The following is a 24763-nucleotide window of genomic DNA, read 5'->3' as shown; positions in this document are numbered from 1 at the left end:
GATGTGGGAAATCTGTTAATATTTAGAACCTGGATCTCGAACGCTGTCACTGCTGCTTCTGTCACTCCTTCCTTCATCTTTTCTCCTCTAAGTCTCATTCTCTCCTGTTTTACACAACAGGAGACAAGGTCAGCAGCAACCTCAGGATTCTTCCTTCCAAGTTGAAGCTCAGAAAGTGAAGAGTTTCAGCTCCAACTCCAGCTCAGCTCTTCTCAGACGAGGACTCCGAATGGCCCACTAGCAACTGCTTGAAATGACTTTAGTGGCAGGGCATTCAGCACTGGTGTCAGCTCACGGGAGGCACTTCCCCACGTGCTGATGAGTTTTGTGCAAGACGCAAGTTGAGCTGGGGTATGAAGGGTGAGTGAGTGGTATGGGTCAGGTGGGAACGTGCTGGGGCAGCAGCAAGAAAGCACCAATGCAAGGGATACAGGGAAGGTGACTTGGTTCAAGAGGACGGCAGGGGAAGGAGCTGTCATGTACTGAGCATCTCAGGTCTCCCAGGTGATAACTGGTAGTTCATGGATATTTCTCATGCAATTCTCATGGATAAGTGTGGGTGCTTTCGGCTACAAGTAATAGAAATCCCAACTAAAACTGGGTTAAAATAAACAAGGAGTTGACTCAAATAAGTAACAGAGCTGAGTAGGATTTAGGATTGGTTGATCCAGTAGCTCAAAGATCTGCTCACTGTTCCATTTCAGGTGCTTGACAGCAAGTGTGGCTAGAGGCTGCATGTTATATAGATCACCGGATCATCTCCATCGTCACAGAAAGTTCTATGGGACAGTGCCGGTATATCTCCTGAAATATTTTTTGAGACTTCTCACTTTTTTTTGTATCTTTATCTCTCAGTGCCAAGAGTTCTTTTTTTTTTTTTTTTGTATTATCTCCTCACTTTATCTCTTAATTCTACATTGCCCTTGGGTTGTTCTTTTAAATATTTCTTGCTTGTACATATTATCTGCAAAAGATAGTACATTTCAAGGACAAGGAAAATTTCCATGCTGCATGATGAATAACCACTGTTGCTTTGAATTTGAGTGTATTATAAAAATTTCAAATTGGCATCAAATACCCAACATGAATTAGAGAAAGAACCTTTTTAATTAAAGTTTTATTTTAGATTAGTTTTAGATTTATAGAAAAATTACAAAAAAAGTACTGAGTTCCCATATACTCCTCATCTAGTTTCCCCTACTACTAATAATTTTATTAGTATGGTACATTTGTTACAATCAATTAAGCAATATCTATACATTATTTTCAACTAACATCCATACTATATTCTATTTTTTACCTAAGCTTCGTTTTATGTTCTGGAATCCTATCCAGGATACCACATTACATAAAGTAGCCATATTGACTTGACTGTGACAGTTTGTCAGACTTTTATTTTTTTTTGCTTTTGATGTCCTTCATCATTTTGAAGAGTACTGGCCAGGTATTTTATATAATGTCCCTCAACTGGGGTTTTTCTGGGGTTTTACTCATGATTACAGGGAAGCACATTGTCCATTTAAAGGCTGATTCCCAATACTTTTCAAAATAAAGAGACTAAAAAGAACAGATGCCCAAAACCTGAGATCCCAACTAAAGCATTACAGTCATGATTGGTGTATAGAACATGGTGTAACAAAAGTATTTCTACAGGTAATAAAGCTGAACAATTAATAGTACTAATTGAAATCCTCAAAGACTTGGGCTAAAGAGTAGCCCTAAGTCTTTATACAGGGAAATTATAAACATGACATGAAGGGAAAAGATGGCCGAATCTTCCATTTCAATAAACTTTCTTCTAAAGCGTCCGTTTTCAAATTCTGAGCAAAAATTTCTAAGAGGGTAAATGAGTTCCTGCCAGTATTTATAATAAAGATAAGTTAAATATAATGATATTCTTGAGTCAGATTTTTCCAAGAGAAAATGAATATTGGTTTTTATTAATCAAGTAATTAAAATAGTAGGTACCTTGAAACATCCCTAATAGAGTTTCATAATGGGTTACACTGATAATCATTGAATTTTTTTACTCCTTGCCACAGATACTTCTGCTTTGAAACAGTGTGCTGATGTGTTTATGGAACCACATCAGAGGCATTGATACATGTCCTTTTAGGTCAGCTAGTACTGGCAGGGTAGTTCCTAATTTTCTTATCACCTTTTTGTCGTTACTCCTAGGTGGCAAAATACATATCTCAGAGGCCCAGATATCCACAATTATGTGTATATTTTGACCTAAAACTCATACATTTGCCTTAAAATATTTTCAGGCATGGTAGCCAGAGTAGGTAACTGCGTATGTGAAATGGTTAGGCTTACACAGAAGAGCATATAATCCTTGAGAGGAGTGAGAAAAACAAGGAGAAAATAGGTCAAAGAAGGCACATAAATGCAATTATGAAGAACAGATGAAAAACATTTTAGTTTTACATGATTTTTGTTTTACTACACTAATATTATTATTTTTCTCATTATTCTTCAAATAAGCCTACTCTCAGAACCCAGACTTCTCTCTCCTTACACTTATAAAGAGGAAAGCTGATATTATTCTGGGACCTAATGTGTGCAACTTTGTCCCTTTTAATTGCCTCTACAAACTCTTGGGTAGTTTTAATTCCATTTTTATAATGAAACTAAAGCTTTAAGAAATTACATAACCTGCCAATTGTCTGAGAGCTGGTGAGTGATGAAGCTCATACTCATGTCTGGGTGATCTCAACACTCAGGTTCTAGCTACTGGTAAAACACTTCTAAAATGATCGTATTGAGTCAGGCTAATTCCTAAAGTATAGATTCGGGGCAATATGAAGAGTTTCATCTCCGATAGTTATTCTCTTTTCAAAGATTGGGGAGCAGAGAAGTTAAATTTAGGGTTGGTTATCCAGTAGCTCAAATATCTGTACTCATTTTTCCAGAAGCACGGTGTTTTAATCATTTATATCCAGTGTGCGCCACAGTTGAGACAAGGATTCAGCTAGGGCTCCACAGCAGACCAGACAGGTTTAAAGTAAGGGTTTCTCCATTGTCATGAGAAAACAGGGTTTCTAACACTGAGAACTCCTCTTGATTCATTGAGTCATGTGCTCAACAGGGCTTTAGAAAGTTATTTAGTACAGACAGTTATCTTCAGAAAACTAATTCAGCCTCAACAAGTGTGTGAGTAAATCACCATATGGAGTCAAAGACACAAGTTGTTTTGGCTGATGGTGTAGAGTCTTGGTTAAATGCTTTGCCACAGTTATTCTAGCCTCTTGAGTCATTTTCAAACTGAGCTCATACGTTTGCCCTTGATACAAGTGATAGCTCCAGCAGGGAAAAGGATATTGATTAAAACGTGGGTGTGTTTTAATCCTGTTTGTACAATGTTTGATCACTGAAATATGGTTAAAATCAGGAACATAATTACTCCCATAATTTCAAAGGAAATGGTAGAGAAATTACTAAGAAATTTTTACATGGTGTGTGGGGGTGTGATATAGGAGCCCTGCAGAGGGTATCTGCACTTAAATAATTATAACGCCCTTTGAAAGCTAGATGGTGATTTTGATGACACATGTAGAAATAGGAGTTTAAGAACATGAAGGTTCTATTTAGTAAATTCTTATTTTTGTTCCAAATTTTAAAATATAATTTCACAGTCCTTCTCACCAAGGAATAAGAAACTTATTCAAAATTTAATTTGTTCCATATTTTAGAGTTTACACATTGTACTGAATTAGCAATTTACTTGCTACAGAAAGAATTACACAAAGGAAATATTGGGCCTATCGACCTATATTATCATGGTTGTGAACTCCATCAAATATTATTTGGACATCTAGAGGGACAAACATAATGATTATGGGGGAAAAGTTCATGATTATTTTGGCTTTTTTATTCTAGCACATTTTAAGAAATTGACCTGACTGTAACTTTTCTTTGGAAAGCTTGCTGAAAAGCCTAACTGTAAGTTTTAAAACTTGGATTGAAACTTAATCTATATGGTAATAGAACTTGGAAGAATTCAAGCTCAATTCAGACGAAAGCGTTAGAACAGTTCTTGAAAATGGCATATCTGATACAGTCTAAGCATATAAAGAAATAAACTATCACTTAACAGTTTTCAACAAAGGGCACAATGGATAAGGAAAAGAGATAAATTTTCAATAACAATTGATTTAGCATATGCTTGTCCCCTTTGTGGTATATTTCATCTGTGAAAAATATAAAGGATGGATTACATCATGGTTCACATACTCTTTTCTGATTCTGAGGGAAAACCTTCCAGATCTTCATTAACACTGTACTTTTTTTCATGCCAAAGTCTCTGTTCCTGATGTTTCACCTTCAGTATAAGTTAAGTTGTAACTAAACCGCTCTCATACGGAATCTGCAAAATAACATGTTAAAATTGCGATGGTATTCTTTCCCTTCCCACTATCTTTCTCATGACCTCCCTGTCTCGTAAAACCAAAACAACACATTCACACAGAGTACCAGTACATCTACAGTCTAAAGCTCGAGTTCTCAAACTTCAATATATCTCAACTGATTTTCAGTATAAAGCACTAGTTCTCGGAGTTGGCTCTCCTTTGGAGTTGTCTAGCACATTTAAAAAATGCTGATTTTAGGGTCTCACTGTACCCGATTTGATTGGTAGGGAGTATGGTTCTGGATTTTTAAAAAGAAGTTTTAAAAGCTCCATAGATAATTCTAATGTGCAAAAAAATTAGAGCCACTCATTTCGAGTAGTAGTTCTTTATCTTTCTTGCACATTGGAAACTTCTAGGAATTTTTAAAAATATTGATGCCAAGTTCCCACACTTCAACTTCATGCAATTAATCTGAGGTGCAGCCAGAACGTGAGGCGTTACATCCAGCCCCCAGGTGTTTCTAATAAAAAGTCAAGACTGAGAACTACTGATTAGCATTTCATTTTTTTGTTGGGTCAGAAAAAGATCAATATAATTTTCACACTTATAAAGTTTCTCACATTGAATTTTTAAATATGTAATAAGGAAAATTTTAGTTTAAAATAGACTTATTTTCTCTGCTTGACTTGCTTCACTTAGCATAATCCCCTCCAGTTCCATCCATGTCGATGCAAATGGTAAGTGTTTGTCCTTTCTGATGGCTGAGTAATATTCCATTGTATATATGAACATAAGAAAAAAATAAAAATAAATAAAATTGACTTATTTTAATGTCATGTAATGAATTAAGAAAAAAAATAACTGATAATTACATGTGAAGATCTTCCAGAAGAAAATCTTGTTCTCATTGTAAAAGTGTAAGATTCAAGGGCAAAATTGTTACTATTTGAATGAACTATAAAAAATATAATCCAAAGAAGTTATTTTTAATGCAAGTATGACAAGATCATCTATGGGAGAACTTTATTACTCACAAGTAAAAATGAGATAGAGAAAAGGCACTTTTTGCTAGATTCACCACTTTTAAAAGGAGTGTGATCAATTCTCAAATATATATTTTCAGATGTGTAAAAGCCACCCTTGAATGTTTATTTTACTTGAAATTTTCTTAAAAACACAAGCTCTTGAAAACTGTAAACTGTTAATTGCTTAAAAGTGGATGTAGAAAAGGAATATCTATTTAAAAACTATAATATCTGAATGAAAGGTACAGCATTGGTTTTTTCTTTTAAGGAAAAACTTGATAATGCATTCAGAGAGAAGCCAGGTGTAAACTGTTAAAGATTTTTCCACACTTGTGCAATAGGTTTATATGATTCTGTTACTGTAGCTTGCTGAAGTGTTGTGTAAACACTGGATGAGTTATTTCTTATAACTTAATTTATACATGCTAATGCCTAAAATATTTTTCCTGTCCAGAAACATATCCAATTGCTTGCACTCAAAAGAATTCTGTGTATAGGGCCATGTTCTCATTCTCCAGTATCAACAGGAAAATTCTCCTTAAAAAAATACTTAGGGAAAAAAAAAGAAAAACATTTGAGGGATGTGTGTGTGTTGTATTTGATGATGGTGGGGATTTTATTTCTCTCTAAGCAGATTATTTTCCTTAATAATTGTTTCTATAATTCTACCATCCGCAAAGTAGGATAGATATTTTGTTAGCAAAACTAATATTAACCCATCAGTGTGTATTCATGAGTGATAAAATGCCTATAAAATGATGACCAGTGTATAATGCATGGGGAAATTAAAAGCTTCTTTATTCACCACTGAGAAGAAAAAAAGAAGGTGAAAATGGAGAATGGGTAAAGGGTCATCGGCATGAGAGTGGACTTTTAGAATTTATCCTCTTACCTTTCCTATCTATCCTATCTTACAGCAGCTTTAGCTGTAGTCCTCATGCTGTACATGATATCTCTAATATTTATCTTATAACTGGAAGTTTATACCTTTCCACCACCTTCCTCCAATTATCAGTTAGTAATAATCATGTATGCCTCAGCCATTCTCCCCTACCACCCCACCGACCAAACCTCCCTTCCTGCAAAAACGTTCCTAATTATATCAAAACTTTTATGATCTTTAGCCCCAGGATCTGGATTACTTATCACTATTCCCATTTTTAGAGTTTTTTTTTTTTTTAATATTCTTCCCCCCGCCAGTATGAAAGGTTTTTTCCAGAAAGTCTTTCTATCATTCTGAAATACTTTGAAAGGTAATATTTATCTTAAATTTTACTATGTAATGGTAAATTTGAGTCTTTAGTTTTAGATGGGTTCTATTCTTCACTTTGCCACCATCATCAAATTCATTTCCACTGGAAATGCAAGCAAAATGGGATAAAAAAATACAAACCCCACAGAATTTGACCTCTAGAGAGAGGTTACCCTTCCTAATCTCTGCTTATATTTATTATTTTATAAATATTAATATTACATGGAAGTTATGTACGGGGTACTCATCATAACAATTTATATAGGTTGAAAAGAAATACGAAGTACTTCTTTCGATCTTATTATATAAGTGATGCTACTTACTAAAACATTATAAAAATTCCATTAAATAATAGCATCTGAAGATACATTCCTTTTGGGGGGGGGTGGGGCAGAGGGAGAGGGAGAGAGAGAATCTTAAGCAGGCTCCAGGCCCAGCAAGGAGCAATCCCAGGGCTTGGTCTCATGACCCTGAGATCATGACCTGAGCTGAAATCAAGAGTCAGATGCTTAATGACTGAGCTGCCCAGGCACCCCCTAAATATTCTAATATTTATATTCTGGTGATGGTCTATAGAATAATTATTTACTGATATGTACATTTCTTGACTATCCCTAAATTAATATTACCCTCCTATTCTATTCTGAGATGGGAGATTAAAAACAAAAAGGACAAGCTGTTTCTTGAGTTTCCTTTATAATAAAAACATTTTCTTCTCCATTATTTTTTGTTATCATTAGATAATTTCCATTCTATGCCAAATACTTTGTTCCATTTGGTCATTACCAAGAAGTGAAATTTTTAAAAAGTGTAGCATGCACTTTAATTTCATGCCAAATAAGTTTTATTCTCTGAAAATATCAGACAGACATTTTTATACATTAGAAATAATGTCATTATTGGAATTTATTGTCTAATGGAGGATATATTAGGTAAGAGATTTGGAACTAAGTAATAAAAATATAAAAAAATCTGGAAGGGTGATATCTTAAATATGTGATTAAGTATCACTTTTAGTATTCCTTTTCCTTTGGAGAAGAATGTGCTTTTAGTTTGCTACTTTGGTCACTATAATTCATTTTATCAATAAGCTGTCACTGCATTTAAACATCTGGAAACCATCACACTAAACAATGGCCAATGCTCATAACCAATCGGTGAACGTTCATTATGAAGCATAAACATTAGGAATATGATCCTAACTTTGTTATAATAATTATGTGATAGAAAATATTCAGTTTTAGATCCTAAGATCATGCTGCATAAGAATTATTATTGCCGCCCTTTTGAAACTTTCAACATCAATCATGTTATTCAATAATTCAATTCATATGGATTTTTTAATATTCTAAATGATTGTCTAAATAATGTCTAACAATGCCCTCTCCACCCTCCAGAGTAAGAATAGTATGGTAAGAATATAACAATTTTTACCCAGAAATCTTGAGTGAGATAATCTATGTAATTAATTTCTAAAATTTTGGTCTTAATACTTCAAGAAAGTACTTGAAAGAAGAGAGCCTTTTAACTGCTCTAAACAGAATTCCACTCTACTTTTATCTCCAGAGAGGATTTCCCTATAATTCTAGCATTTCAGCCAGATTGTTTGCACACGGCTGAGCAGAAATAACATATATTTTTACATCAGCACATTTAATATCACAGGTTCTTCAATGTACTGACACAATGTTGGCAGTATTAACAATACAGACATCATTAGCTTTCCAAAAGATCCATAATTGAAAAGTCAGACTGCTGAAAAATGTCACTTTGTATGTACTATGCTAAGGGAATAAAGCTTTTCCTAAGTCCTTGAAAGGGCAAATAAAGACTCAATTATGGCCTGCTTTAAATCCACAGGCACTAAGTTCCATTAGCCTTAGCGTGCTCTCTGGAATTTCCTTCTCCAAAGAACCATTTCTCCTAAATTTGCAAAAGCAGTTCAATCTCCATCCCACCTGCTCCTTATGTTCTAGCCAAGTTAGAAAGCTACAAAGATATACACAGTAGGTTTGAAAATTGTATGTTTCAATATGTTAAGGTACTGATTATAAAATTTCTGTGAGTCTGGGAAGAAAAATGACATTTTGTAGATTTATTTGTTTACTAGAAGTAGAATTCTTGGCAGGATGTATCCAATTACTTTGCCAACTCAAGTTACAGATGATGTTTAAAATTTACTTTTCATTTCATATTTTATATTTAAATTAAAATTATGAATTTAAAAATTGGTTCTGGGGGGATTGCTTTTAGGTTATAATTTTAGTTCGTTTCCTTTCCCTCACTCTCTTTTCCTCTCCACATTCCTCTTTTCTTCTCTTCTTTTACTGATGCTGCATGCTCTCATGGGAAGAAAAAAAATCCAAAGAAATAGAAGTTATAAAAAAGAACAAAAAGAACAGTATAGAACTGAAAAAAACAATAGAAAAGTACATTTGAATAAATGCAAAGATACACCTTTAGCTTGGATAAAAAGTCTCAATAACACAAAAATGTCAGTTTAACCTTAGTTAATATGTGAACTTAATTACGCTCTGAATATTTAATACACTGACATTACAGAAATATGAATGTTGATTGGATGCTTGGTTTTACTGTGAAATAATCACTTATTTTTTAAATGTGATCATTATTTGGTGGGTATAAATATATAAATGAGGTCTTATCTTTTGGAACCAAATAGTGAAATACAAAATAAATAGTAGAATGTTTGAGATTTGCTTCAAAATAATGGAGGCGTAGCACGCATTGGGTAGGGATGAAACATGATGAGCGATATATTAATGTATTGAGAATGGTTGAACCTAAGTGACAGCTAAATTGGGTCCATTATACAATTCCTCTGCTTCTGTGGATGCTTGAGATTTTTCAAAACAAAAAGTTTTTTTAAAATGTCCTCCAGAAAACAACAACAACAATAGCAACAAACAAGAAAAAGAAAAGACAAAGACCTTTGAAATTTAGGAGAATAGACTGAAACACCATGGATTCCCACAAGCTCTCTCACATAAGCTCTGTGGGCGCTCCGATGTAGAGAGCTTTGGCCAAAACCTGAGTTGCTGTTTTGGTTCCACCAGGCAAGTGTGGTCTTGACCATGAGGTGAGTCCGTACAGGGACGGGACCGAGTGGACTCATAGCCCAGATCAATAATACGTTTAAATGAGGGAGTTGAAATCGTCTATGAGCTATTAATTTCACTTTAGAAGACACCAGTGTTGACTTTTAAAAGTCACATCTCCACATCTTTTTTTCACGAGGCTTTTTTTAAAAGTGTAACTGAAGTCCGGGAGCGATGGCTGAAGTGTGAGTTGAAGTATTGTGAACTTTCCCTGGCACTGAAGACCTAAGGGATGTTCTAAAAAAAAAAAAAAAAAAATCAGAAGACATGTAAGAAGAATGTATAATTTTTTTCTGAACTGTATCTATAGATGGACTCAATAAATCCTTGAATTCAACTAACCTTTGAGCCCAGCCACTTTGGGTACAACTGACAAATAATGTGAACAAATATTGTGGAATCATTCTGCAGAGGTTTGAGTCCCAGTTCTCTTCTTTATTAGCTGTTTGTGTGGTTGACTCACCAAACATTGTACTTCCCTTTCCCCGTCTGTGAAAAGGAGGTAAGGATAATTCCTATCTCATATGTTTGTTCTGCGGATTAAATGAGAAATTTTAATCTAAAGCATGGTTCTCAAGCAGGGGCGATTCTCCTGCCCTCTCCCCAGGTGACACTGACCTTGTCTAGAAGCACTTGTTTGTCGTCAGTGGGGGGAGGGGTGCGGCCAGCCTCTTGTGGATGGAGGCCGAGGAGGTTACTATACAGCGTACAAGTCACAGGACTGCGGCTCGCCACAAATTATCCCACCCAACATGCCGTCGGAGCGAGGCTAAGAAACCCTGATCTGAATCACTTGAAACAGTTCCGGATGTTCTGTTTTGTTTTGTTTTGTTTTAAGTACTAAATCTTAATTGAAATATAGTAAAGTTTACGCACTGCCCCTTATTGTATACAACTTTTCCCATCATTTTTAATTTTTCCATCGTGTCTGTACTTTATCTTTTCCTTTCGGAGTTAAATCTACCGGAGTCTGCAGTTTCTTACAGCAGATGATTTCAGAGGGAAACAATCCAAATATTTTTTATTTTGCCCCTGAGAAATGCATTCACAGGAGACGTGAATGGATGCAAGACTAAGAACCGCAACCCTCTGGCTTCTGCCCTAATCCCCCGTACGACATATATATGCTTCACCACAATGAGAGAGAGAAGTGAAGCGTATGTTAGACAAATTTAATTTTGCACTCTCCTTATTTGTATACACATTCAGAAATGAGAAATCGGGGGAGAGGAGGATAGAAGGAAATGGTTATACACCCAGTAAATTCACCTGCGTTACATGGAACAGACGGTTAAAGACAAGATAAGCATCCTTTCATATCTGGTACTTTACTTTTTAGATGAAATGTTATGGCCTTCTTGACTGCAAGTGACCGAAACAGTCTTCCGTCTGAGCAGAGGGAAACCTAGTAGAAGGCTGTCTGAGAACTTGCACAGTAGATGGGGATGTCAGGTAAACGAGCAGAAGAGCAAGGCAAGAGAGAGAGCAGGAAAACAGCAAGGCTCTCGTCCCGGGACCAGTCTGGTTGGAATGCCCCCCAGCACTGCTGCCCCGGACATGGTCTTCCAAGGACCGGTGAGGTCACAGCTGCTGCATTCTCAATGGCACAGGTAACCTTTGGTTATGCTGTCAAGATTATAAAGCTCATATTAGGTCAAATGCTCAAGCTGTAACTGCCAGAGACAAGAAGACAGAACATCTGGCCATTAGGCTTCTAGAATAGGAGACGAGAGAAAATTGTGAAGTGCAGGCTTTTAACAGATAAGTTCAGTATTTCAAAAAAGCCAATCTGAACTCTTGGGGTTTAAAGATGTAGTTTCAGTGTCACTTTGGGGGAGTATCAGTCAGTGTTCAGTGATGGCCAATTCATTAACTGTGTTCCTGGAGAAGGGAGGACTTTCTCAAAGACTGTATGAAGAAGTTGTGGTTTGCAATGATTGTTATTTTTAAATGAAAGATTTTCCATTTGAGCACTTTTTTTTTTTTTGTCACTTGTAAGTCTGTAAACATGGGCCAACATTTCTTCCCCAAAGGACTTAGATTCTTTGTTAAATAGGAATTTCACATTGGGTGAAACGTTGGCAGAGTTTGGCTAACCACTCAAAGACAGAGCCTGCCCATGCTGCTGACTCAGAGAAATAAAAGGAAAGGGGCCCAGAAGACAACACTCAAATGTTATTTTCCTTTGCCATGTAATCTCAGTTTACAAAAGCTTATATTAAAGTTTTTCACTAACTGTAAAGTTTATACAGTACATTGCTAACAGATGTAATTGTTGGACAGATAACACACTCATAAGCCTTTTTTTTTTTTAACTTGAAAATATGTCTCCAGGTCATAGTAGCTGTGATGATAGCCAAGGGCGTACACATCTATCATTATTAGTCTCCTAGGTAATGTTAAAATGACCTTTACACAATTTTGAGTTGAATTTGGCACGAGTAACCAAAGGCTAGTATTTAGATTGCAGTGCCAAAGGGCAATTTTCCTGGATAGGTGATTACCAGTTCCTCTTAGAAGAAAAGCAATAGAATTACAATTCTGTCCAGTGGGAGTGGAGGGGAAGGATTCGGTTTTGACATACAAAGTCTAGTTTACAGAGTCCTTCAGTTGGATTTCTTCATCATTTTGTGTTTTGAAAATTTCTTAATGGCTGGAAGCATCCTATACTTATTATCAGTGTAATAATGTTTATTATATCCATGGCAAACTTGCTGGTTCTCCATAACGAATGAGACCTTTTTCCAATTATAGTCTCTTGATATTATACCTTTTTTCTCAGTTATATTGCCTTAAATATTTTATAAATATTCATTTCCTATTTTCTTGCTTAGTTAATTCAGTATCTGATAGATTAAATTATTTCCCTGTTGCTTCTATGACTCCTCAATCATGGTAACTTTTTTTTTTTTTAAAGATTTTATTTATTTATTTGACAGAGATAGAGACAGCCAGCGAGTGAGGGAACACAAGCAGGGGGAGTGGGAGAGGAAGAAGCAGGCTCATAGCGGAGGAGCCTGATGTGGGGCTCGATCCCATAACGCCGGGATCACGCCCTGAGCCTAAGGCAGGCGCTTAACCGCTGTGCCACCCAGGCGCCCCTCAATCACGGTAACTTGTTTCTTTGTATAGGTGGCATTTAATCTAGTTGCTGGCTATAATGTCTAAAATTCCTGTGCTACTAGATTAAGGATCTCCAAAGAAGGATTGAAGTGGTCCCCGCTAGTACTGAAAGATGCTAACACCCGAGAACTTTCATTTCTCAACTTGAGGGACCCCGTACCTATTCAGGTAGTATAAGTGATGAAGGCCTGTGTTTATCATGTTCAGGAAATATTGTGTTTACCCCACCCAGAGACATAGCAAAGATACACTTCTGTTAGGTGGTCATGTGGATTTCACCCTTATTCATTACGTAATGAATAATGAAGCATTATTGCTTAGTGCTTTTTTCTTTGGTTTTTACCTTGTCTAAGATCGTGGCTCCTGATTTATTTTTGGTTTTCATGTGTCTGCTACACATTTCCCATTCATTATTTTTCAATCTCTCTGAGTCAGTTTGTTTTAGGAGATTCTTTAGGACACCCTATACAGATGAATTTTTATAATGACCCAAATGGGAGTGTTTTCATCTTGATAAGTGAGTCGGTCCATGCATGGTTTTTAAAATCAAGCTATTTTCATCTTAGTTCTATTCCAAAATATATGATTATTTTATTTATATAGTTTTCAAATAATCTCATTAGATATTTTATGACCCTCTTATTTGTTGATTGTTTTTGCTGTGTGTGCGTGTGTGTGTGTGCGTGCGCACAGGCTGTCCTTTGTGTCTTTTTTCCTGATGTTTACTTTTCAAACCAGAAGTGAATCCAGGCTTTTTGGGATCTAAAGCTTATACAACTCCGGGAGAACTTCTTTAAGAAAAGGAATACAAAGTAATGAAACAAATTTAACTAGGCAAGTGAACATTTCTTTAGAGCTAGAAAAAGAATCAAAACAAAATGTAGGAGTCTGTCAAAAGAAGGGCCGGGAAGCTTAAGCTTCATTACCTTCTTAGTAAATACACCAGGGTTTATTACTTATCTTTTTAAAATTATTTTCGAAATTGTGGTAAAATACACAAAACATAAAATTTACCCTTTTAACAATTTTTAAGTGTAGAGACCACAGCATGAAGTACGTTCCCATTGTGCAACCATCACCGCCATCCATCTCCAACACTCCGTTCATCTTCCCGAGCTGAAACTCCACTCCCAGTGAACACGGACTCCCCTCCCCTGAGGCCCTAGCAGCCACCATTAGACTTGCTCCATCAATTTGACTACTCAGAGTACCTCGGATGAGTGGGATCATACAGTTTTTGTCAGTTTGTGACTGGCTTATTTCACTAAGAATACTCTTTTCAAAGTTCATCCATGTTGTAGCACGTGTCAGAATTTCCTTTCTTTTCAAGGCTGAATAATTACTGTTTTAAGGGCACACTAATTCTTTTCTATTTTCTGCAGTGTTTATTGACCCCCTCCCATAAATGATGATGTAATTATACATCAATTTTTATTCTCTTTCCTTTCTTCCACCACTTAACTTAAGTTGATTATGCTATTTACCTTTGATTTTATAATTTTGTTATATAATTTTTCTTAAAAATGAATGATCTTTTTGGATTTGTAGCTTTAAAAATGAGCAAATTCATGTCATTCATGACCTATGGCTTTCTCATTCTCTTTTCTTACTGAATACTATTATTTATAGCATTTTGGCTTTGTCTGGGTTACGATGATGATGCCCTTTTTTGTAAGCAGAATTACTTGATTTATTTGTGTTTAATACTGTGCATGATCCATTTACTATTGTTTCTCAATTTGTATCTTGGTTGACTAACGTTGATTTGCCAGTAGTTCTACAAGAAAGTTTCCTTAGAACAATGCTCCCCAGGGGAGCCTGGTGGCTCAGTTTGTTGTGTCTGACTCTTGATTTCAGCTCAGGTCATGATCTCAGGGTCACGATCTCAGAGTCAGGAGACAGAAGGGCAGCAGGGAGTCTGCTTGAGATTCTCTCCTTTCCCTTTGCCCCTCCCCCCCCACTCACTTTCTCTCATATAAATAAATAAATCTTTTTTTAAAAAAAACGATGTTCCTTGAGTTCCTATATGCTCAAAATATTTTTTATTTGTTTGGTATGTGCACTTACATTGTTTTTGTGTAACTTTATTTCCATTAAGTTATTTGCAGCATTGTTCGACTACTTTCTAGTCTTAGATGGTGGAGAAATGTGAGGTCAGCCTGATTATTTCCACTTACGGAAGTCTTGATTTTAATTTTCTTTTCAGTCTGACTATAGGCAACTTTCCTCATGGATTCTTTATTTTTCCTAGATCAATATGTAGAGCTGTTCTTCTTTGATTCATTTGTAATTTTCTCAACTTCATTTTAACTTTTTTTTCTGTTACACTATTTCACTTATTTTTCTTCTGGGATACATATTTTGCCTATTTGAACCCATATGCATAATTTTTTATGCACTTATAAATACTTTTATATACTTATATATACTTTTTTATAATCCTTTATAATTTTTAATTTCTACTTCCTTTTTTCCCATGTTATTTTGTTTGGGCTCCTTTTTATCCACTTTACTCTGGCTGCTGTGAGGGTTTTTTTCCCGGAGTACGTATTTGCAGAAATTGCACATAGGCAAAGGCCAGAACCATATCACCATATTGCAAAGCAAGCAGATATTTTTCTGCTACCCTTGAGTTACTTATGCAAATGAGTTCCCTTGGCCATTACCTCCCTCCCGCCCCTCGGTCCTGTCAACTGAGATTGACAGTTGCGGGGTTGCTCGGGAGTCCGTCTCTCTCATCCTCACGAGCTTTAGCAACAGACAACTTCCTGCAAATATGGCTCGGAAGTGTGTTTTATTGTTGAGTCTCATCTTGGTTTCTCCAAATTGGATTTATACCCCAGATATATAGCTTCTTTAGACCACATATGCTAAGGGGCTTTTTAAAAACTGATATAAATGCAGCTGTAGGCACCCGCACCCTCTTTTGGCTTCTTCCCACACTACTGTGTCTTACCTTTGCACTCAGGTTTGGAAAAAATCTACTGGAGCCATTTATGTTGCATTTAGACTTTGCAAGAGGTTCAACACATACTCTAAGGTGATTCCTATAGTAATTGAAAAACATATGGTTATTATGGATAGTTAGCATACATATTATGAATATAACTATTATTATTTTACACTTAATGGTAGTTTTCTTCTGAAAAGTGAAAAGTGCTTAATAGAGTAATTTGCCCCCGTTATTCAAATAAAACCATGCTGGGAAGTAAATACCGAAACCGTCCACTGGTTGTGGCTAGGAAGACCTCCCGCCTTTGCATCTGTTAGTGCTTATGAAAACAGAAATGCCAATGCTTTCTTTGTCTCTTTCCGCTAATTTCAGATACGTATTGTGAAATAAGGAACCGCAATAAGGGGTGACAGAAGATTCTGCACTCTTTTATGGAGCGCTCAGAGAAGAAACCATGCAGAAGAATGTATCGATGTATTTTCCATGTCTTTTGATCCAAACACAATCACACTTAATAGAAGCATCTCTCTAGTCAAAAAGGACAATTTCATAAATTTATGAAAATGTTTGTTAAGAGTATTCAACATACTTTTACTTTTTTAATGCACATTGTATTTTGGAATAATTTCAGATTTGCAGAAAAGTTGCAAAGATCATACTCCTGTGAATTCCCTCAGCCGATCTCCCCACTGATTAACATCCTACATTTTTATAGCACATTTGTCAAAGCTGAGGTACTGACATTGGCACAAGACCGTTCACTTCTTATCCCATGTCCAGACTTTATTCAGGTTCCGTGTATTTGGCAAGTATCCCCCGTCTGTCTGGTCTGTGAGTATTTCTCAGGTGGTGGTGGTGGTGGTTTTGTTTTTTAACAAATTCCTTGAGGAGAACAGGCTAGATGTCCTATAGAATGTCCACACCCCGAGGTTGTTTTGTGCTTTTCTCATGATGTTTAAAACAATACCAGCAAAGTGAAGGACCCTTCTTACAACATCGTATCAGGTGTTAGCACGGTATTCCCATGAAATCACTATGAATGTGAAACTCTACTAATCCGTTAAGGTCGTGTTTGCCAGTTTCTTTTAAGAAGTTACTATTCTGCCTATTCCCTACTCCATCCTTTGGAAGTAAGTCACTAAGTATAGCCCACTCTCCAGGATAGGGGGCGGGATGGGAATCAAGCACCAGAGGAGAGAGCCTATACAGATTATTTGGAATTCCTCTGTAAGGAAGATGCGTCTCTTCCCTTCTTTACCTTTCAATAATTTATTTATATAAATATATTTATTTTCTACTTTGGTTTATAATCCAATGCTACATTATTTACTTGGATGCTTAATTTTTTTTATTTGTATAATCTTTTGCTGTTTATTTATTTTTTATTAATTTTTTATTTTCATTTTTTTGATGTAATGTTCCATGATTCATTGTTTGCACATAACACCCAGTGCTCCATGCAATACATGCCCTCCTTAATACCCATCACCAGGCCAACCCATCCCCCAACACCCTCCCCTCTGAAACCTCAGTTTGTTTCCCGGAGTCCATAGTCTCTCATGGTTCATCTCCCCCTCTGATCCCCCCCCTTCATTTTTCCCTTCCTTACTTAATTTAAAAAAAAATATTCTATTGTATGAATATACAGCTATTTGTTTGTCCCCTCACCTCTTGCTGGACATGAATTAGGGATGTTCCCAGTGTTTGACTGTTATGAATAAAACTGCTTTGAATATTTTGTGCAATTTGTTTTGTAGGGACATACTTTTTTTTTTTTTTTTTAAGTACCTACCCAGGAGTGGAACTGCCGGGCCATGGTAATTCTGTGGTCACCCATATGAAGATCTGCCAGACTTATTTCTGAGGTGACTGTAACATTTTACATTCCTGCCAGCAACGTATGAAGGTTTTGATTTCTCATATCCCCACCGAAAGTTTTTGTTATCTAACTTTTTGATGGCTGTCATCCCAGTCAGTTTGAAATGGTATCTCTTTGTGGTTTTGATTTGCCTTTCCTCGCTGGTAAATGGTGAACGTATCTGCATGTGCTTATTGGCCCTTTGTACATCTTCTTTCGAGAAATGTCTATTCAAATCTTTTGCCCACCTTTAAACTGAGTCATTTGTCTTTTTATTATTGAGTTGTAATTGTTCTTCAGATGTTCCAGATACAAGTCTCTTATCAGTGATATAATTTGCAAAAATTTTCCCCTCGTGGTTGTCTTTTCACTTGGATGGTGTCCTTTGACACATAGAAGTTTTTAATGTTGGTGTTGTCCTCTGCATTGATTTTATCTTTTGTTACTTGTGCTGTCGGTGTCTGTGATCATGTTTTTAAGTTTGACTTTCTAGGAATAACTTGTGAGGTAGAGCAGTTCACAGTTCACCTGTGAGTTGTTCAGTCTATGTTTGGACAGAGTTTGTGTTCAAACCCCTGATGCCAGTGACGCTTCCGCGCTGTGTTGCTAAGTCTGTGTGTGGCTTGGAAAAGGCTTTCAAGACTTTCCCACGGTTGGCTGCAATGGTTGCTCCTGATAGGCTGCAGTCACGCATTTTTGCATAGAGTGCCCTGAACCCAGAGTGGACTGTGATCCCAGGAGGGCTCTGCTTGGCTATCTCTTTCCCTGGTTTTCCCTACTAAATTTCTGGATGATGTGCTATTTTGCTCATAGTAGAGCTACCAGCTTTTCCTTAATTGTTCTTTTCCAAGATGTCCATTTTTCCCCCCAGCATCTTGGGTCATAGATTTCTCCCCTCTCTCTTGTCTTAAATAAAGTCAGTCCCTCTAGGCCAAGCAGCAGATCTTGGAGTCTTTATGGCCTATTTTTCCCCTGGAAAATCCCCTGTGTCGTTGCACCTGAACTAGAGACAAGGAGCCACTTTTCACAAAGTGACACCAGTTCTAAGAGTGGACACTGGAGGCTGCTTTTCTTGTCTTGTCTTACTGGTGTGGAGCTGGGGCAGTGACAATTATGTGCCCTGCGACTTTGGGCTGCCACCACCCCTCAAATGACCTCTGTTCCTCCTTCCTGCTACTAGGAAAGGGGTCAGGCTGAAAGCATTTGTGGTGGGGTGGGATGGAATCCAACACCCTAATCCTGTGCTGTAAAGAGCTATTCCTGTTGCCCGAAGAGCAGGAAGCCGTGGGCTTGGGAACGTCAGACAAGAAACTTCTTTGCCACTTTCTCAGGAAGAATGATTCTGTCTCATTTTCAACAGGCTCCCTGTTGACAAGAAGGCACATGATAACTGAGACAGAACAACAAGATAGAGATGTACTGGTCAACATTTACAGAACTAGAAGATAAAAGGAACTTAAATAAGTAAATTTTCAAATGAAGTTGCTGTAAGTTTGCATCATGAATATGCCGGCGGTGATCACAAGTTTAATTGCTCCCTCCTCAGGTGAGAGGTGGGATCCGAAGAACAGGTCCTCCCTACACCCCTTCACCTCCTGCTTTTTCCCTAGAACTTGCCTGGGAGCCACCGCCCCTTCCGTGGCCTTCCTGGGGCTTCTGCAGAAGGTGTCCACACTGCTTAGGTCGATGGGGGTGTGCAGGTCCAGAAGAGTCATGGCGACTCCGAGGTTTCTCTTATCTGACCAGTGCCTTGATTTATTTCTTCCTTCCCATTAAGTAAGGAACATACTCTTGCAAAGTGATGTTTCCACAATGGAGGCCCATGGAGTATAGAGAGGAAAAGGAGGTTAACAAGTGATGCTGCCAGTCAGAGATGAGGGGTGTTCATCGGGGTCACGTCTCCTCCCAGCACATTGGAACTAGAGATCCCACAGAGCAGCTGAAGAGGCAGCAAACCGAAAGGGCTCTAGGAGCGATGAGGAGCTGCCCCGGAATCTTCAACAGTGTCTTCAGGTCCCGTTTCATTGCCAAACCACCAAACGACAAGACCAAAACAATTTAACAATGGGTTTGACGTCAGTTATTCAAAGGAAAACAACCCAGAGGTTAGGAGAGTGCAGTGCCTCACGGGCCATGGAGCACTCGTTCTGAGGGATTTGGGGCAAGAGAGGATTTAATGGATTATTAGAAGGGGCGACTCGGAAACAGGGCACGACTGTGTTCAGTTGCTTACGTTGTTTGTTGCATTGGCTGTTGGGGTCTTTGGGGCTGGCTCTTTTGTCTCTGCCATAATAGCCCCATCTCTTTTTGTTTGTTTGTCTTGGAGCACTTCCTTACTTTCTGATACCGCAAGAGGATCCAGGCTCATCTTGTATTTTTCCTGCCTCAACCCTAGAATCAGCCATAACTGATGCTTTTAGAAAAACGTGGTAGGTAGATGCTGATATCTGGGCAGTGGGTGTGCTCGATGCCACTGGAAGATACATACAAAGTGAAACCTGAGTTCGCTCTGCTATTTCCAACTCTGGTCCAGTACCACAGCGTTCATTCTAGCTTTTGTTTCTGGTTTACCTATAATTTTTCTATCTGACCTTGAGAAACCTGGCTCACCCCTCCCCCATCCCTTTACTTATTTATTTAACCCCAGTGTGGCTATATAAACAAGTTGAAGAATATTAGCCTATATGCCCCCTTGAGAAATAAATTTACCAACTAAAGCACAGCTTATGGCCGGTGCCTTTTGTTTTTATCCTTAAAATGCAAACTAAAACATGATTTTCCAAACTTAGTTCCAAAGTCAGCTCTCTTTTTCTCTCCACCCTTTTCGGTGAGATTATGCCATGTGTCTGTAATATAGTTAGATTCATCTTTCACAGTCTGCATCATATAGGTCACCCCTGCAACCTGGTAGATGTTTCTCATTGGGTTTTTTTTTTTTCCCTATACATTAAAAGTCACTCTTTGTGATGCAAAGTTTTATAGATTTTGAAAAATGAAAATGACCACGTACCCATCATCCTAATACTGTATAGAAGTTTCCTTGTATATAGAGAAGAGTGCCATTAATAGTCAACCGCTCCCTGGTTCTTTAGTGCCTGACAACTGCTAATCTGTTTTCCATCCCTATAGCTTTTGCCTTTTTACAGTGCCATAAAGTGGAATCAAACACAGCCTTTTGGATCTGGCTTCCTCCACTTAGCAAAATGCACTTAAGATTCATTCATGTAATTGCATGAACTAATAGCTTGTTTCTTTTTATTACTAAATCGTATCACATTGTATGGACATTCCCCAGTTTATCCACTTCCTCCCCCACCTTTCAAGGACATCCTGTTTCTCATTTTTAATGATTATGAAGAAAACTGCTACGAGCATTCATGGACATGTTCTTATGTGGCCCTACATTTTCAAATCTCTTGAACCCTGGAGAGTAGGCTGTGTTTCACTTTATAAGATACGGTAGCCAAACTGTCCTTCAAAGTAGTCTTACCGTCTCACCTTCTCACCAGCAGCGCAGGAGAGCGTCCGCGGTTCTGAGTCCTAGCCTTCGTTACCGGGAAGGTTTGGAAAAGTTTAGCCATCACAAAATCAAGGATTAGGTTATAATACATTAAATTAAGGGGCCCGGGGATTAGATGGTCGTAAGTATTAATGGCAATTTCCTGATTTGATGATTGTTTCACGGTTTCATGGAAAAACGCCCTCGTGTAGGAGATAAAATGCGGGAGTGATTTTTAGGAGTGATGGGCTCATGAGATTGGCAGCTTACTCTCAGACGGTTCTGAACTTGGGATTTTTTCTGTCTGAGAATATTTCAAAATAAAAATGTTTGAAAAAGTGAAAAAAAATCTTTAGCCATTCTAAAAAGTGTGCAGTGATATCTTATTATGGTTTTAATTCACATATGCCACAATGACGAATATAGTGTTTTTATATATGTTTATTTTCCATTTGTAGAACTTTGATGAAGTGTTTGGATCTTCTATGTTTTAATTGACTTGTTTATTCTTTTGTTGAGTTCTAAGAGTTCTTTATATATTCTGTATGAAATTATTAGATATGTGATTTGCAAATATTTTCTGCCTCTGATTTTTTGTTTTAAGAGAGGGAGGGAAAGAGTGTGAGCAGGAGGTGGGGTGCAGAGGGAGAGGGAGAGAGAGAACCTTAAGCAGGTTCCATGCCCAGTGCAGGGCGGGGGGTGGGGGGGGGACGCAGGGCTGGATCTCCTGACCCTGAGATCATGACCTGAGGTGAAATCAAGAGTCAGATGCTTAACCAGCTGAGCCACCCAGGTGCCCCTGTCTCTGATTCTTTCAACAGTGTTTTTCTCTGAGAAAAAGTTTTTACTTTTGATGAAATGTAGTTTATTTTTTTCTTTCATGGAGCATGCTTTGGTACTGAATACTTATAATTTTAAGATACTCTGACCATACTAATCTTGAGTGTTGTGCTTGCCTGCCACTAGGATGCTTCCCCCAGATGGCTGGCTTACCTCATGATCAATGTTCATCTCCCAATCTAAAATAACATATGGACATTTTGGTTTGGTCTTCTGCATTTGGTTAATAGAATTCAGTCTCCAGGATTTCCCGTAATCTGAACCACGGACTTGTAGTTCATTGCTCTCGTCCAGACCTCTCCCTTTATTGCCACACTAGGTATTAGCATTGCCCAATGATCTGCCTGATACAGCCAGCTGGATTCTTCTTGAAGTCACAAGCTAACACGTGCTGTCCAAGAACAACTTACTCATCTACAACTGAGAGGGCACTGGACTCAATGATTTCTGAGGGATCTCTCAGAATTAATTTTCTATGACTTGCTCCCTGTGAGGCATTTGTCAGACTATATAGTGCTCATTACCTATAATAACATCCTACCTTATTCTAGTCACTTCTCGTTGTGAACACAGGAATATTGCTCAGCTTCGCTTAAGAAAAAATGGAATTTCTTTATGATCATGACTGGGAAGAATAATGAAAGAGCTAAAAATAAAATTGAAAGAACTAAAAACTGGAGCTTAAAGACTGGAATTGGGCAATCAACGCTATTAGCTCCCTCTTGATCATCTCTAAGAGAGACCATCTCCACAGAGCAGACACTGGGTCTCATATGGCCTCATGTCTGCATATTTACAACCTTCCATCCCAGAGGAATCAAGAGCTACCTTCATTCACTTCCTATTTAGAAAATTTCAGGGAAGTTCTCTGGACTGAATATGTTCATCTTTTAGAGTAATCACTGTGTCTAAGAGATGCAGTACTGCAGCCCAGCCTACATCACCTGGTTAATCTAAAACCCCGGGGGGAACAAAGAGGCACCATGATTGACAGCTCCAACATGACTACATGCAGAAAGGGAGGCATTTCCTACAGGTGACTGGTACTGTTAACTCAGGGATGATGATCATAAGAATTCTGGGTAGCTCAAAACAATTGCTATAATAATAATTATTACTATTATTACTACTGCTGCTACTACTATTGCTTCTAATATACATTATTACGTGTGCTAGGCAGCCATGAGTGGGTTATAGTGGATTGTAAAAACTGACCCTTTTATAGAATTTTGTATTTGCTACGTACTTTATATTTTGCCAAGTTTTACATAAATTAGCTCTATAGTCCTCACAGCAACAGTATCAGGTAGGTATTATTATTGTTGTGTTATTTTTATAATAATTATTCTTAGTTTACAAATAAGATTGAGGAAATTAGGTTCTTTCCCCAAACACAAGCCAAGGCATCATGTTCAAGAAGACTACTCTGGATTTTCACTTGAGGAACTAGAAAAGAGGAATAATATTCTTATCTAGACTTGGAGGGTCTAGGATATAAATCGACCTACTAACAACCATCTTTTGTCTCTGAATAAAGGAGCTTCTCTGAGAACTGATCAAACACAGAAGGAAGCAGAGTGAGTAGTCAGAAAGAAACAGGGTCATCAAGACTTCATTTGAACCCCTGGGTCTACAGCCAGACTGTCACTGGCATTTAAGTTTCATAAGCCAATAAGTTACATTTTTGTTCCAATGACTCTGACTTGAATTTTATTATTTAAAATTTGGAGAATTCAACCTAATACAGACAGGTCTACGGAATAGTTCTTTCCCATGTCTTCAGCTCTTCTCTCACTGTCTTTTCTTCCTCTGGCCAACAATCCAAGACCACTGGGAATCATGCACGTAATGCTTCTTAAAAGATGAACAGTTCCTAATATTTTGTCCCAAGCTGAGTAAGGAGAGACAGAGAAAGAAGAGATGACAAGTTCTGTGTGCTATGACAAACCTGCGTGCTATGCCCTTTCTAATTTTGGCTGGGCCAGTTTATAGAAAAGCCTGTGTCATTTGTTCAAGATCTTACTGAAGCAAAGGATTTGAACCTATTCCAAGAGTTCTGACATTTTCCAGTAAATCTCCTATAGCTCCAGCCTCAGGAAGTACATGAAGCCTAAAGATTTAACAGGTAACTTTTTAACCTGCTTCCCGTGGCAGAACAAAGCTTGCTTATTTCTATCCCAGGATCATGGAATCATCCTTGTAACTTAGTTCACCTCAGCTCAGCCAATTTTCCATTTCAGGGTCTTTTTCCAACATCACTTTTGGTGTTAATTTCTACCTCAGGTTTGTTTCAGTTGCAGAGAACAGAAATCCACATTAAGTTTCCTTAAACAAAAAGGATTTTACTGGTTTGTATCGCTGGAGGAGACAATAGAGTAGCACGGCCAGGAGCACAAGGGTTGGAATTGGAAAATAAATATCTTTCTCTGGTTCTCTACTTATCTATCTTTCTCCATCTCTCTCTCTCTGTCTGTCTGTCTCTCTCTGTCCTCTAACTCCTGGATATATGTCTGGGACTCCTCTCCATGAGTGTACTTGTTTCTCCTGTTCTCACTGTCTCCTTCTGCAAAGTGGATTTTTCCATATGTCAGTAAACGTGGACACAGATGGCTCCGGAATTAGACACTTACAGCTCACAAAGGAAAAGGAGAATAAGGCTACACCTCTACAAGGAATTCAGATAATTCCAATAAGGAATTTTAAATACTTCAGTTTGAGTCACTCAGTCACCACATGTATTGA

General features: G+C 37.6%; 1 long non-coding RNA gene across 1 annotated transcript in view; it reads right to left on the bottom strand.

Moving 5' to 3' along the window:
- Positions 1–6158: 6158 nt before the first annotated feature.
- Positions 6159–24763, bottom strand: part of LOC125281477 (uncharacterized) — a 438012-nt gene continuing 419407 nt past the window's right edge. Inside the window, exons 5-6 of the long non-coding RNA XR_008957338.1 lie at positions 15828–15918; positions 6159–9985 (exon numbers count right to left, since the gene is read on the bottom strand). This is a non-coding gene — a long non-coding RNA (uncharacterized LOC125281477). The remainder of the gene's footprint in view (positions 9986–15827; positions 15919–24763) is intronic.

The sequence above is a fragment of the Ursus arctos genome, unplaced genomic scaffold, assembly GCF_023065955.2.
Source record: "Ursus arctos isolate Adak ecotype North America unplaced genomic scaffold, UrsArc2.0 scaffold_4, whole genome shotgun sequence".
Lineage (NCBI taxonomy): Eukaryota > Metazoa > Chordata > Mammalia > Carnivora > Ursidae > Ursus > Ursus arctos.
The sequence above is the reverse complement of the archived record's forward strand: the minus strand, read 5'-3'. Positions and strand labels throughout refer to the sequence as shown.